This window comes from Nematolebias whitei, chromosome 3, assembly GCF_014905685.2.
Source record: "Nematolebias whitei isolate Nwh7 chromosome 3, NemWhi1, whole genome shotgun sequence".
NCBI classification, from domain to species: Eukaryota; Metazoa; Chordata; class Actinopteri; order Cyprinodontiformes; family Rivulidae; genus Nematolebias; species Nematolebias whitei.
In genome coordinates, this window is record NC_056500.1 from 58,541,250 (window position 1) to 58,553,614 (window position 12,365).

At 42.0% G+C, this 12,365-nt stretch overlaps 1 protein-coding gene across 1 annotated transcript in view; it reads right to left on the minus strand.

Annotated features, from left to right (window-relative positions):
- slain2 (SLAIN motif family, member 2) overlaps positions 1-12,365 on the minus strand; it is an 81,174-nt gene that overhangs the window by 39,475 nt on the left and 29,334 nt on the right. The gene's annotated exons all lie outside the window — the stretch shown is intronic.

The following is a 12,365-nucleotide window of genomic DNA, read 5'->3' on the forward strand; positions in this document are numbered from 1 at the left end:
CCCCCAGCAGTCTGCGAGCCATCTTCTCCTCATAGGTTAGCCTCTGGAAGCATGGATTAATGAGTTCAGCATGGGGGGGTTAGTGCTGTCAGTGGCACCAAACACACTTTAACACACCATCTTTTCAATAACTCGTGTTAAAACATGATTCTATTGTTTAAAATGAATTCAAATTAAAGGTTAGATATGCTTTTATGAATGATTTATACACGTGTTAATCAGTGTTATAATGATGTGTTATTGCTCATTAACTGTGTCTCGCACACACACACACACACCTGTTGACCGTTGCTGATGCGCTCCTCTTTAAATCGAAGTTTTCTCTCCAAGTCCTGGATGACGGCATCCTTTGATCCCTGGATATCCGAGTCAGAGACACCCCGAGGTGTTTTGGTGATCGAGGACTTCCTGGGAAACACTTTCCTGTAAAAAAACAAAAACAAAACAAAAAAACAAGAATAACTTTACTACTAGAAATACAAGGTTGTGTTTCATGCAAACACACACAATTATTCCAACTCCTCTTTCCCTACATTGGCTCCTTTCTGCCCTCTTCATCACCCTCTCATGCTCATCTGGACATGTCCAGTTCTTACATTCCACACTGCATCTTCTATCTTTCTCTGATTGCTGCAGGAATGCCAGGGTGAAATGAAGTACAGAAGTGAGTGAAAGGTTGATAAAAAAATTACTGGCCAAGGGCTAATTGTGGACGGTCCACAATAGACAAAGAAAAAAACTTTCTCCATTATCAGAAGAGGATTTCTTGCGGATTTCTATCAGCTGATTCAACACACTAAGCTGAAAATGGAAACATTTCAGCTGGGCGCGCCGCTCATACCACTGATGGATTCTGACAGAAATACTGACTGGGTTGAACATACTGTATATGCTGGCACGTGTGTTTGTTTAATTTGGACATCTTTCACACTCAGGTCTTTGTTTCTTCTCTTCATTACACCTTCAGAACACTTTTTTCTCTCTGAACATGGACAGTGGACTCCCTGGTTTAGCATTTTTCTGTTCTGATGTGCAAAGATGTAAACCATCGATCCCTTCTCCCAATCAGGTTCAGACGAGTCACATCACCTGCCTCACCTGACAGAACAGGTGATGTTTCAGATATCTGTAATTTGTGTAAAAGTGTTAGTGAGGGACACTTACACTGTCCCGTTGCCTTTTGGGAGGCCCAGGCTGTTGACGGTTGGGCTGCTGGGTGTGGAGGGCAATACTGATGACAGGAAGCTAGAAGCGGGAGATTGAGGCACGGAGGAGAACGGCGAGGACATGTCAGAGTGAGCTGGAGAAATAGAGGCAGGTGGAGGGGGAGGAGGCGGAGGAGGGGGGAAATCCTGGGCGGAGCCTGATGGAGAGGGCAGGTTGCTGGAGCTGAGGAAAGGTGGAGGTGGTGGGGGGAAGGAGGGGGAACTCGGAGACTCAACACTGCCAGCCTTGGTGAAAGGGGGCAGGGTGACTTTGCTGAAGGGCTTGTGGGAGGTGGGAGGGGACAGGGGGGAGGACAGGCTGGACCCAGAGGAGCCGGAGGAGACATAGCCTGCCCCCCCTGGACTCTGGGCGGCGATGAACTGCTTGGGTCGGGCATAGTTAAAAGTGCTGGCCTGCATGGTTGTGCTGCTCTCTAACTCCTGGAAGGAGGGAGGAGGGGGGAGAGGTGGAGAAGGTGGAGTGGGCGGAGGCACTTCCTGGATCAGTTGCTGAGGTGGAGACGGGACTTCCTGGGTGTGCTGCTCCTCTTGCTGCTGTTGCCAGCTAGCCGTCTCTTGTTGCTCTAACAGAATCTGGTCCTGCAGCTGCTTCAGCTGAGACGCGTTCCTGTGAGGAAGAAGAGACAAATCAGAACAACAGTCTAATGTCACAAACACCAGGCACTCCTCAAAAGAATGCATACTGCCCACCAAGCTTTAAAGTAAAATCAACTTTTAATGAGAAATGATGGAGTTGTACCCGTGATGGTCAAACCTTAATAATAATGTTAAACAGGATCATGTGATATTGAAAACTATCTGTCAGGATGCGTGGTCAAGATACGTGTTCATGACTGTGTCTTGTTTTAGCTTAAAATAATAACTCCAAAAGTAATCACTTACAGAGGTATACCCAAAGGTTTTTTGGAAGTTTTTTTTTTCTTCTTATCCGTCAAGCAGATATTTTGTTAACAGACAGCCAGAGTTCACTCATAGTCAACATTTTAAAAAGATTTTTCCCGATCTCAGAATTTGTGTTGGGGTTTAGTCTCTGCTACTACCATACCACACTTCAGCTTCATTTCTCTAAACCTGACTGAGCAGTAGCCTTTTTATGAGCTTTTTAAGAACATCTGGCTTAGGCAGCCATCTTGAATTAGGAAGGCTCCAACTGTAGATGTAAACAATTCTTCTTCTTTCAGCTGCTTCCTTCTTTAGGGGTCTCTACAGTGAACCAACTCGCACAAAGCCTCTGCAACTGTTTTTACAATAATGTTCTTCCTGACACAAACACAGACCACCGAGCTACCACAGCCCTCTGTGTGGAGCAGAGAGCTGCAATCGAAGGTGCCCGGGGAAGCAGATGAGGGGGGGTTAAGGGCCTTACTCAAGGACCCAGAGCAAATGAGGGCGGAGGTAGGTGTGGGTGCTTTACCTTTCCCACCCACATTTTGATGTTGTCAGTTTGGGGAGTTGAACTGGTCACCTTCCGATCACAGGCTCACCTTTTTTAACCTCTGTGCCACCCCTCCCCCCTAATGTACAGAATACAATTACCAGTACTTTCTGTAAATTTCATAAAATTTCCTCCAGTGGCTTGTGCAATATTTCGCTAACAGGCACAAGTGCGCACACACTTGGGTAATAATCATGTGGAGCTTAGCTGTTCCACACAGACACTGAAAGTTTTACAAAATCAAACATCTGTTTTCAGTTTTGACACAAAAGTTAGTTTTTATCCAAGTGTGCTCAAAGATTTTTATTCAGGTCACAAATCTTTGTGAGAACAGCGTCTGCTGCTAACAGGCCTGAACTGGTTTGTCTCTGCTCTGAAGGTCTGCCCGTCAGCCCAGAGCTTTGGACAACCAGGATGTGTGAGGAGGAAACAACTGCAGAAGTTTATCAGCCTGCAGCTACAACGTGTTCAAGTGTTGACAGCAGATCTCGTGCTGAAGGAGTCAGAGTGGAAAAGTGAGCAGAACAGTTCTGGTTCTGTTTGACAGAGTTATAGACCAACGAGCAAGGATCCTGTCTGCAGAACAAAAAGACAATTGCACAACCAGGTGTGGCTCCTGATGACATTTCACCACAAGTTGGTCATGATGATGAATTATCGTAGCTGTGGGAGTCCCGCCTCACCCCGAGCTCACTTCAACCATTACGCTGTGATGTCACTGTGTGCTGAGAATGATGGAGGTTTTTTGTTTTGTCATTTACTTTATTTTTATTCTCCTGAAACATTACCGCCACAAACTTGACAGAAAATTTCAAGAAGACCTCAAGATATTTCCATCAGTTAGGGTTTAGTGTCTGTCCAAAGTCTGTGTCATCTGAAACACTTTGTTTCTATTTCAGGGAGCAATAGACTGATTTTAAGCCAATATAGGCCACTTAAAAATAAAAAAAATACAAATGACAATCGGCCATTGTTTGTACAACATTATTCAATTACCATGTAGGAAAATGAAGCTGCAAAAATGAAGCTGCAAAAATGAAGCTGCAAAAGCAGCTAATTAGCACTATTTAGTTTTTTTTTTTTTAAGTGTATTATTAGTTTTAGGTGTACATCACCTCTAAATGTTGTTCAACATACATTTAATCAAGTTAAACAAACGTCATTTTGTTGATGAAATGAAAAATGCATATTAAATAAAAATAATAAACCAGTTGCCTATTGGCCATCGGGTTCTAAAGATCAGGATCACCTAAAACCTCACATGGGTTGAACTCTAATTTCAGACTTTTCTTTTTGCCCCTTGGTTTGTTTGGCTAAAAAGAACAATACAAATTGCAACAGTAAGCTGTAACACTGGCCAGCCTGGGGTTAATTCTTTCATCAATATTCTATCCATCTAATTTTTCATCCAACCTTTATTTAGACAGGTAAATCCCATTGAGCCTTGAGGACTCATTTACAAAGGAGTATACCAACTTTCAATACTAATGCAAAACTGACACTGACATCAAGATTTAAGACAGAAAAACTGAAACACTGAAGCTGTTTTAAAATGATGACACCACTTTAGTGTCTGATACATTTGGATTAAGTGATATCTTGTCAATCCAGTCAGACTCTTTCTTCAAAACTGAGATTGTGCTGCAGCAGGTCACAGCTTATCTTTACATTTCCACAGAACCTGACTTCAAACAGCCCTTTAAACAAAGTACTCGGACAGTTTTCTCATCACAACAGAAAGCTGGGTATCTTCAGGAGGTTTACAAACTAAAGCTGATTGCTTTATTTAAAAAATGACAAAACGGTCCTGTAGCAACACACAGCATGGAAAAAGTAGACATTATTTTAAACAATAAATCATGCAGCGCATTAAAAACTTTGAATTTAGTGCAAAGACAGCTCCTTGAAGACAATTATCTTTAAGGAAACCAGAGACAGAAGTAAAAGCTTTCTGCAAGCATCAGAGCAGAGTGTTCTGGAAACTATAGATTAAAAGTTTACGACTGTGTTTTGTGTTACAGACTAATGAATTGGCTGTTCAGAATGTGCTGTACATCCCAGAGGTGCGCGTTTGTCTCGAGTCCACCAAGTTCATGTGTCCAGATCGTTTCCAGATGTTGAATAATCAGGCGAGTGTTTCAACTACTTTTTTAAATCCGTGACAGTGCAGACCCCATTCCTTCCCCCTCCCTCCAGCACCAACTGCCAGCAGCAAAGACTGAATAATCTGTCTCAGCCAGTCTTTGTGTTCCTCTCTGAAACCACTGGTCATGGTAGGTCCATGTTGTCCCTGGTGCTTGGCTCGCTGAGCACATCAGCACATACCAATTCAACATGTCTGCCTTTCTGTATACATTTTCCTTTACATTCCCCAAAGGTCTCCTGCTTCAGCCTCCACCAAAACAGGCTTTTACAGGAATAGTTTGGCAGCTGACGAGGCCTCGCAGCACTCTGCATCAGTTTGAGTCCTTTTTTGGTTCTGTTCTGGGTGCGTTGAGCAGAAGCACCCAGGCCGTCTGCTCCGCAGAGAGGAAACAATATCCCTCTCTCTGCTTCACCGGCTCAGCAGCACACACTTCAAAGATCCTTTTTGTTTCGTTTTTGACACATTGTGGAAATATAGACCTTCTTATGTTGGAGAAATAAAACGGGGGTGGGGGTGGTGGGGGGGGGGGCGCAATAGTCAAGTCATTGCATTCCTTAAAGAGAGTGCCGGAGCCTTTCATGCCAGAGCTTTAAACAAAGATCATCTCAGAAGAGTTATGTCCACATCAGTCAAACATTAAAGATAACATTTAGCCCATCTCATGTAACATTGCTAGATTCTTTAACACTCGGAGCACTTACAACCTTTCTGTTGTCGATAACTCTCAGCTACTACCACACCAAACTGAGCTCAGTGTGTGCAAAACTTAGATATAGCCCTTTTTCTGTAGGCTAAGCTGTGGCAGCCATCTTGAATATGGTTGACTTCAAAAGTTAATAATCAGTAGTAGATGTGCATCCACTGAATCGTTTCTGATAGTTTCATTAAAATCAGAGATATTTTGCAAATATAACAAACAAACACTATTGTTCACTTTTCACTGGCTTGAGTAGTGATAATTTTAAAGTAAAATCTTACTCATCTTTTTCTTGCAAATTCACTGAGTCACAGCGCACTTCCAGTTTCACAGCATCGTCAAGAAATGTAAAATTTCAACATTAAAATGAGCTGAAAATTGACTTCGACCCAACACTTTGAGTGTTAATGGATTCCAACTTTATCTTCGGACCTTTGTTTAAATGGATGCTTTCAATTTAAATGTGCATGAAAAGGTCTGTTCGTATTATTTCTAGTCATGCAAACAGTTTAATGATCCACTTTAGGGTTCAAATGAACCAGAAACAAATGACTAAAAGTTACCCAGACTCTCTGACTCTGGAACGGAGGAACGTTCAGCTTCATTTTGTTGAACTTTGACCACAAAATACTTTTCAGCGCCATGAGAATAAACACACAACATCTCGTTGTTTCATTCCATCTTTTCTGCGTTACGAGTCTAACTCCAGCCTTTTAAAAAAACAAACTGTGAGAATCAGAGCAGGTCTTCATCTTCATCTTTATGGCAGAGCAGGGTTCAATTAGAAGGGAAGTTTTCATCCGTCGCCATGTCAACGACCTTATGTTTATCAGAAGTGAGCCAACTGCTTCACAAAGTTCTTCTCTTCACAGAGAGCTAGCTCCTCTGCTCCGACTGTACAACTGAATTAATCTGACGTCTTTCATCATCCCTTTCGTTTTCCAGATGGTATAAATAAGCAAAGCCTTTAGGTCTTTCTCTTTTTCATCATTAAAGGGAGTCTTTGAGCTGGATTCTTCATGTAAACTCTTTTTTAGGAGAAGAAAGAAAAGAGAAATGTGGTCTGGGGGAAATGTGTCTCTGGAGTTTTTGAAAGCACAATAAACAGAGCTCGGAGCGGGCTGACAGTAACATAATTGTGTTTTAAAGCCCTGTGATGTTTCACTTTGCCTAAGAGTGAGATGTGCCAGATGCACTCACTCCCCACCAGCAGCATGCTGCTTTAATAAACAGAGACCACAGCTTCGTAAATGGCCATGTTTGCTTTGTGTCGCCTGCCTGAGCTTCCTGAACACTAACAACCTGATGCATAACACAAACCTATCATCGTCCCAACACCAAGTGAGCCGGGAGACATACGCAGGTTTTATCTGCTTTTTCTTTTCATCTTTTAGCTCTGCAGCTGGCTAGAAAAGATGAAGCTTCTTTATTAGCCTCGCCAGCTGATGACAGGAAACATGCAGGAAATAGTTGAGTGATATGAGAGGTTTCCTTCTGTAAACAACAACATGAGCAGAACTGGAACTGTGCCTGTTTTTTTCAGTATGTTTCTAGGTCAGAACAAGCAGAAGACCTGCCATGAGTTCTGCTTTAAGGTTATAAACCCAACAACGTGTTGGGTTTATAGTGTGTCACATTACAGGTGCACTACACCTCTGAAAACACCTTTGTGGCTCGGTAACAACATCCATTTATCCATGCATCATCTGCCGCTTGTTCCAGAGCTGGGTCACGAAGGCAAGGAGATCCAGATATCTCTTTCTACAGCCATTTCTTCCAATGGTTCTGAATGGATTCCAAGGCATTCCCATTCCAACCGAGAGACATAGTTCATTCATTCAACCTTTTTCAACCTTTATTTAGACGGGTTAATCCCACTGAGCCTCGAGGACTCATTTACAAGAGAGACCTGATTTCAACAAAGAATGATGACAACAATACAGTAGACAATAGCAACAACAATAGACAATCATAAAAGAGGCATACAGATTTTATTTTTTTTACAAATTAAAATAAGATGGCAAAAAGAAGTAGCAAAAACAGCTAGATTCTAAGGCAAATATAGAAAACTAAAAACAGGAACATGTCTGCATTGGTTCTTGCCAGGAGTCCAACAGATTCTTAAAGCCACTGGTTGAGAGCTTCAAATCTTTTTACAAGATATTCCAGGAAACAGGAGCAGAGTAGGAAAAGGCCCTTTTGCCAAGTTCAGTCCGCACTGAGGGAACACTGCAGGTAATAATGTCCTGAGAGCGCACGCTGTAGCTGCACTCACGCAGAGACATGTAGGAGGAGATGTATGAAGGCAGGAGACCAAGAAGTGATTTAAAGATGAAAATGTACCAGTGGGAGAGTCTGCGTGAAGTTAATGATGTCCAATTAACCAGTGAATACAGGGTGCAGTGGTGGGTACGATAATCACAGCCTGTTATGAATCTTAGTGCACCGTGATAGACAGCATCCAACATCTGCAGGGTTCTTGCAGGAGCATTCATGTAAAAAATGTCACGGTAATCAGTGGAGGAAAGGAAAGTCACAGTTACAAGGCGTTTCCTAGCATTCAGAGTTAGACAGGATCTGTTTCTGAAAAAGAAACCCAGTTTAACTTTTAGTTTCGTTACTAGGTTTTTCACATGAAGCTTAAAAGAGAGATGCGAGTCGAACAAGATACCCAAATATTTATAGGAATCAACAAACTCAATAGGGACACAATTTGAGGATAACATTTGAGGAAGAACTGCTGGGACCGACTTCCTGTTTGGGAAAAAAGCATCCCTTTGGTTTTATCGGCATTTAGGACAGTTTGAGGTGGAACAAATCTGACTGGATGATGTGGATTGCAAAAGCTGGAAAGCCTTAGCAACTGTTTTAGCTTGACAATAAACAACTGTGTCATCAGCATAGAAATGTAAGGATTTGGCCAAGGATGCTCTGACCTACATTACTTATGTAGATTGTAAAGAGGGTGTGTCCTAAGACTGAGCCTTGTGGTACACCATTGTTGACAGTTAAATAACTGGAGGTAGTACCATTATGTTGAACGCATTGCATCCAATCTGAAAGATAGAGAACCAACCAATGGTGTGTTCTGAGAAACGGATTTCTGAGAGCTTATGACACAAGATGTCATGATCCACAGTGTCAAACACTTTAGACAGGTCTAAGACAAGTGCAACACAATAATCCTTAGCATCCAATGCTTCAACAACGTCATTAAGAACCTTCATTGAAGCAGTTGTTGTGCTGTGTTGTTTCCTGAAACCAGTCTGATGGAGAGGTAAAATGTTAAATGAGTCCAGGTAATTTTTGATTTGAGAGTTTATCAGTTTTTCTAGAACCTTGGCTAAAATGCAGAGTTTAGAGATTGGCCGATAGTTGTTCAGTGAGGTGGGACACCTCCCTTCAGCAAAGGAAGAACAAAGTCTGTTTTCCAAGCATCTGGAATGGAGTTTGGGCTTATGTAGAGATTAAAGATGTGGATCACAGGGACAGCGATGATATGAGCGGCCAGCCTTAAGAAATAAGGTGGAAGTTCATCTGGTCCTGCAGATTTTTTAGGATCAAGACCTGCTAACAGTTTATTTACCTCACTAACAGAGAACGGAGAAAAAGAAAAGGTGTGATTGAGAGATTTGAGTTGAAGTTTTTATAGTACCTCCTGCTGTCCCAGTTCTTCCTCGGGGTCCTTCCAGTTGGACATGCACAGAACACCTCCTTAGGGAGGCGTCAAAGGGGCATCCTCATCAGATTCCGGAACCACCTCAGTTGACTCTCGATGTGGAGGAGCAGCGATTTTACAGAGTCCCTAAGGTAATTGTACATCTCATCTTATTTCGGACTGATGCTCCACTAACATTGAAGAATTTTATTTACCTTGGAAAGATAGTCTGCTAACATATAAGAAAGCTTTCCGTAAAACTAGAACTTTATAGTATTCATCTTGAATAGATGAGAATAAAAATAACCCTAGGTTTCTGTTTAGTACTATTGCTAGACATTAAAAGTCCCCTCTCTGTTGAACCATGCATCCCTACAACTATAAGCAGTGATGACTTCATGAGAACCTTTCTAAATAAAATTATTTCAGAGAGAAAATTCAAACCATCCTTCCTACTACTACCCCCGATCCCCTGTCAGATGATGCAGCTTTTGAAATATTACTGTGTTCATTTGTCTCTCCTTCCTGTCCTCTCAAACCAAGCAGATGGCCACTTGTCCTGAGCCTGGTTAGGTTTCTTCCGTTTAAAAGTGAGTTTTTCCTTTCCACTGTTGCCTTTGTGCTTGCTCAGGATGGGAGACTGTGACGAAATGAAGGTTCAACGAGTCTGCTGGCTTCCTTAGCTAGAAAACTTTAATTGGCTTTTCATTGTATGTGAATGTTTCTGTAAAGTGCCCTGAGACAACTTTGTTGTGATATTGGTTGTGTAAGTTATTTTTCCATTGGCTTGTTTTGTGTGGCGCTATTAGGGGTGTAACAGTACACTAAAATCACATTTCGGTTCGGTTCAGTTTCAAGGAGGGCTCGGTTCGGTTAATTTTTGATATACAAAAGGCCAAAATAAAGACTTACAAAATGTTTATTTTTGAAAATAGCAAACAAGTTCAGTCATTACAGACTTCTTAGCTGGAGGTGATCTGGTGGATGAAGAAGGCTCAGCTGCCATCATCCTCAGAATGCAAACAACACAGAGATTTAAAAAAAAAGAGTGAATAAGATTATAATTTTAAATTAAAAAATTAATTAGATCACAATAATACAATACCTCTTCTTGCATGGTCATCATATGAGGAGGTTCAATACTCTCTCTTGCTCATCATCGATGTGGCAGGGCTTTAAATCTGGGGTCGGACTTGTTGACAATATCAATTTTAGCTTTTTCATAAAGTGCTGTTACAACTTTTTGGCTGAATTGTTGACATGATGGGATGTCGTAGGCAGTGGGGCTCAAGAACTTTATGCTTAAAGCCGGCGCATCAACAACATTCGGACGTAGATCCATAGCTTTAAAAACTCCTACAGCTTGTGTTATCCTGATGCATGCTCAATAATCCAGGTAGAAAAATCCAAAAAAGTTCAATCTGGTCCTCTGGACATTCAAAAAAACAAAAAACAAAACAAAGCAAAAAAATCTAGAAACGTTTCGTCTCTCATCCAAGAGACTTCCTCAATCTGAGCTGTTTTCAGCTCAGTCTCTTAAATAGCACCTTCTCAGAGTGGATCAACCAGTTTGCTGCTGACAACCAAAACCAGCTGATCACATGCTCAAGAAGGACCATCAGCCTAACAATGGGTCATTAGCACACTGATGGCTGTTTACTACTACTAGGCGCTATATAAATAAACTGAATTGAATTGAATTTCTAAGGGAGAGATCAGCTAGCTGTTACAATGGGAGCTGGATGTGGATCACGGGTTCCTGCAGCTAGCTGTTGCTAGTCGTGGGCCTCAGGACCCAGGTCCGCCTCCAGCTCACACTCCCCCCGGCTCGGACCGCCCTCAAAAGCGGCAACTCACACTTAATAAATCAAGGAAACGTGAATTCAGTTTTACCAATTGTATTAAAATTAAGGCAGGAAAAGGTTGCAATTTACAGCGCTGGTCGGTTCCAGTACACAACGCGAGATCAGGAACCGGAAGGGGTGGATGTCCCGTGGCATTACAGATTTATAGGCCGTAGACGACTCCTTCGCAGAAGGGGAGCACAACCTATCAGTGTATGAGGAGGAGTGGCTGTGTTCTCGAGGGATCTTATCTGGTTTGACGTGCAAGGAATAAATGAGACGGTGCTTAAAAGCCTTTCTACGTGATGAACAAGCAAATAAAAAATTAACAAATAAATAAAAACTCTATTCCTTGACGGATATTGAATCACTGGGAGACTCCTTTTAGAGTTGCTGGCCCTGTTTAAACCAGTCAGAACCATGTTATAATTTCATTATAACCCCATCTCTGAGCAGATCAAAAACCCAGGGTCAGTCTAAATAAAAATACCCTATAGACAGAACTCATTTCTACCTCCTGCATCCGAAATCTCATTCCTTCAGTCACTACCCAGAGTTTGTGACAACATGCAAGGGCAGAAACTTGTATTGATCAGTAAACAGAAATCGTCACCTTTGCAGCTCAGCTCCCACTTCACTACAACGGACCAGCACAGAGTCCACAATACTGCAGAAGCTGCCAGTTGTCCACCTCATGCTCCATTCTTCCCTCATTTAGGAACAAAAACCCTGAGATACTTGAACTCCTTCACTTGTAGTAGCACCTCACATCCAACCCAGAGAGGGCAGTCCACCTTTTTTACTGGTGGGGTCCGACCCTCACTGTACAGAGGTCCCACTCACTGCCAACAATATGAAGCTGACTCTCAACATGACCGTGCCTTTTGAAAACAGTTTCTTCTGACAACTGAAATTGAACTATAACACGACACAAACACACATGGAACAGAAGGTTCATGACAACAGAGATGAGATCACTAAAGTCTGAATACAAAAACAGCTTTGAATACACACACCTGTCTCATCTTGAGTACACCAGTGAGCATTACATCATTGCTGCAGTGTGTCAGCATGAGCTTGTCTGTTCGAAATATCACATAAACCTGATGCAGTGATTGTAAAAAAAATAAATCTTTCTTGTGATTACCTCCTTTGTGTCATTTTGGGGCCATCTAAACATCGAAAGTGGACGGTAAAATTTGTTATGTTGTGCTAGGTCTGTGTTCAATCTTTTGTTAACTAAATATCTTGTGGATGGGTTTCAATGAAAATCTCAGAAAGTGATCATTAGATATACACCTACAGCTACGCATATACATATACATATATTTACACACACACACACACACACACATATAT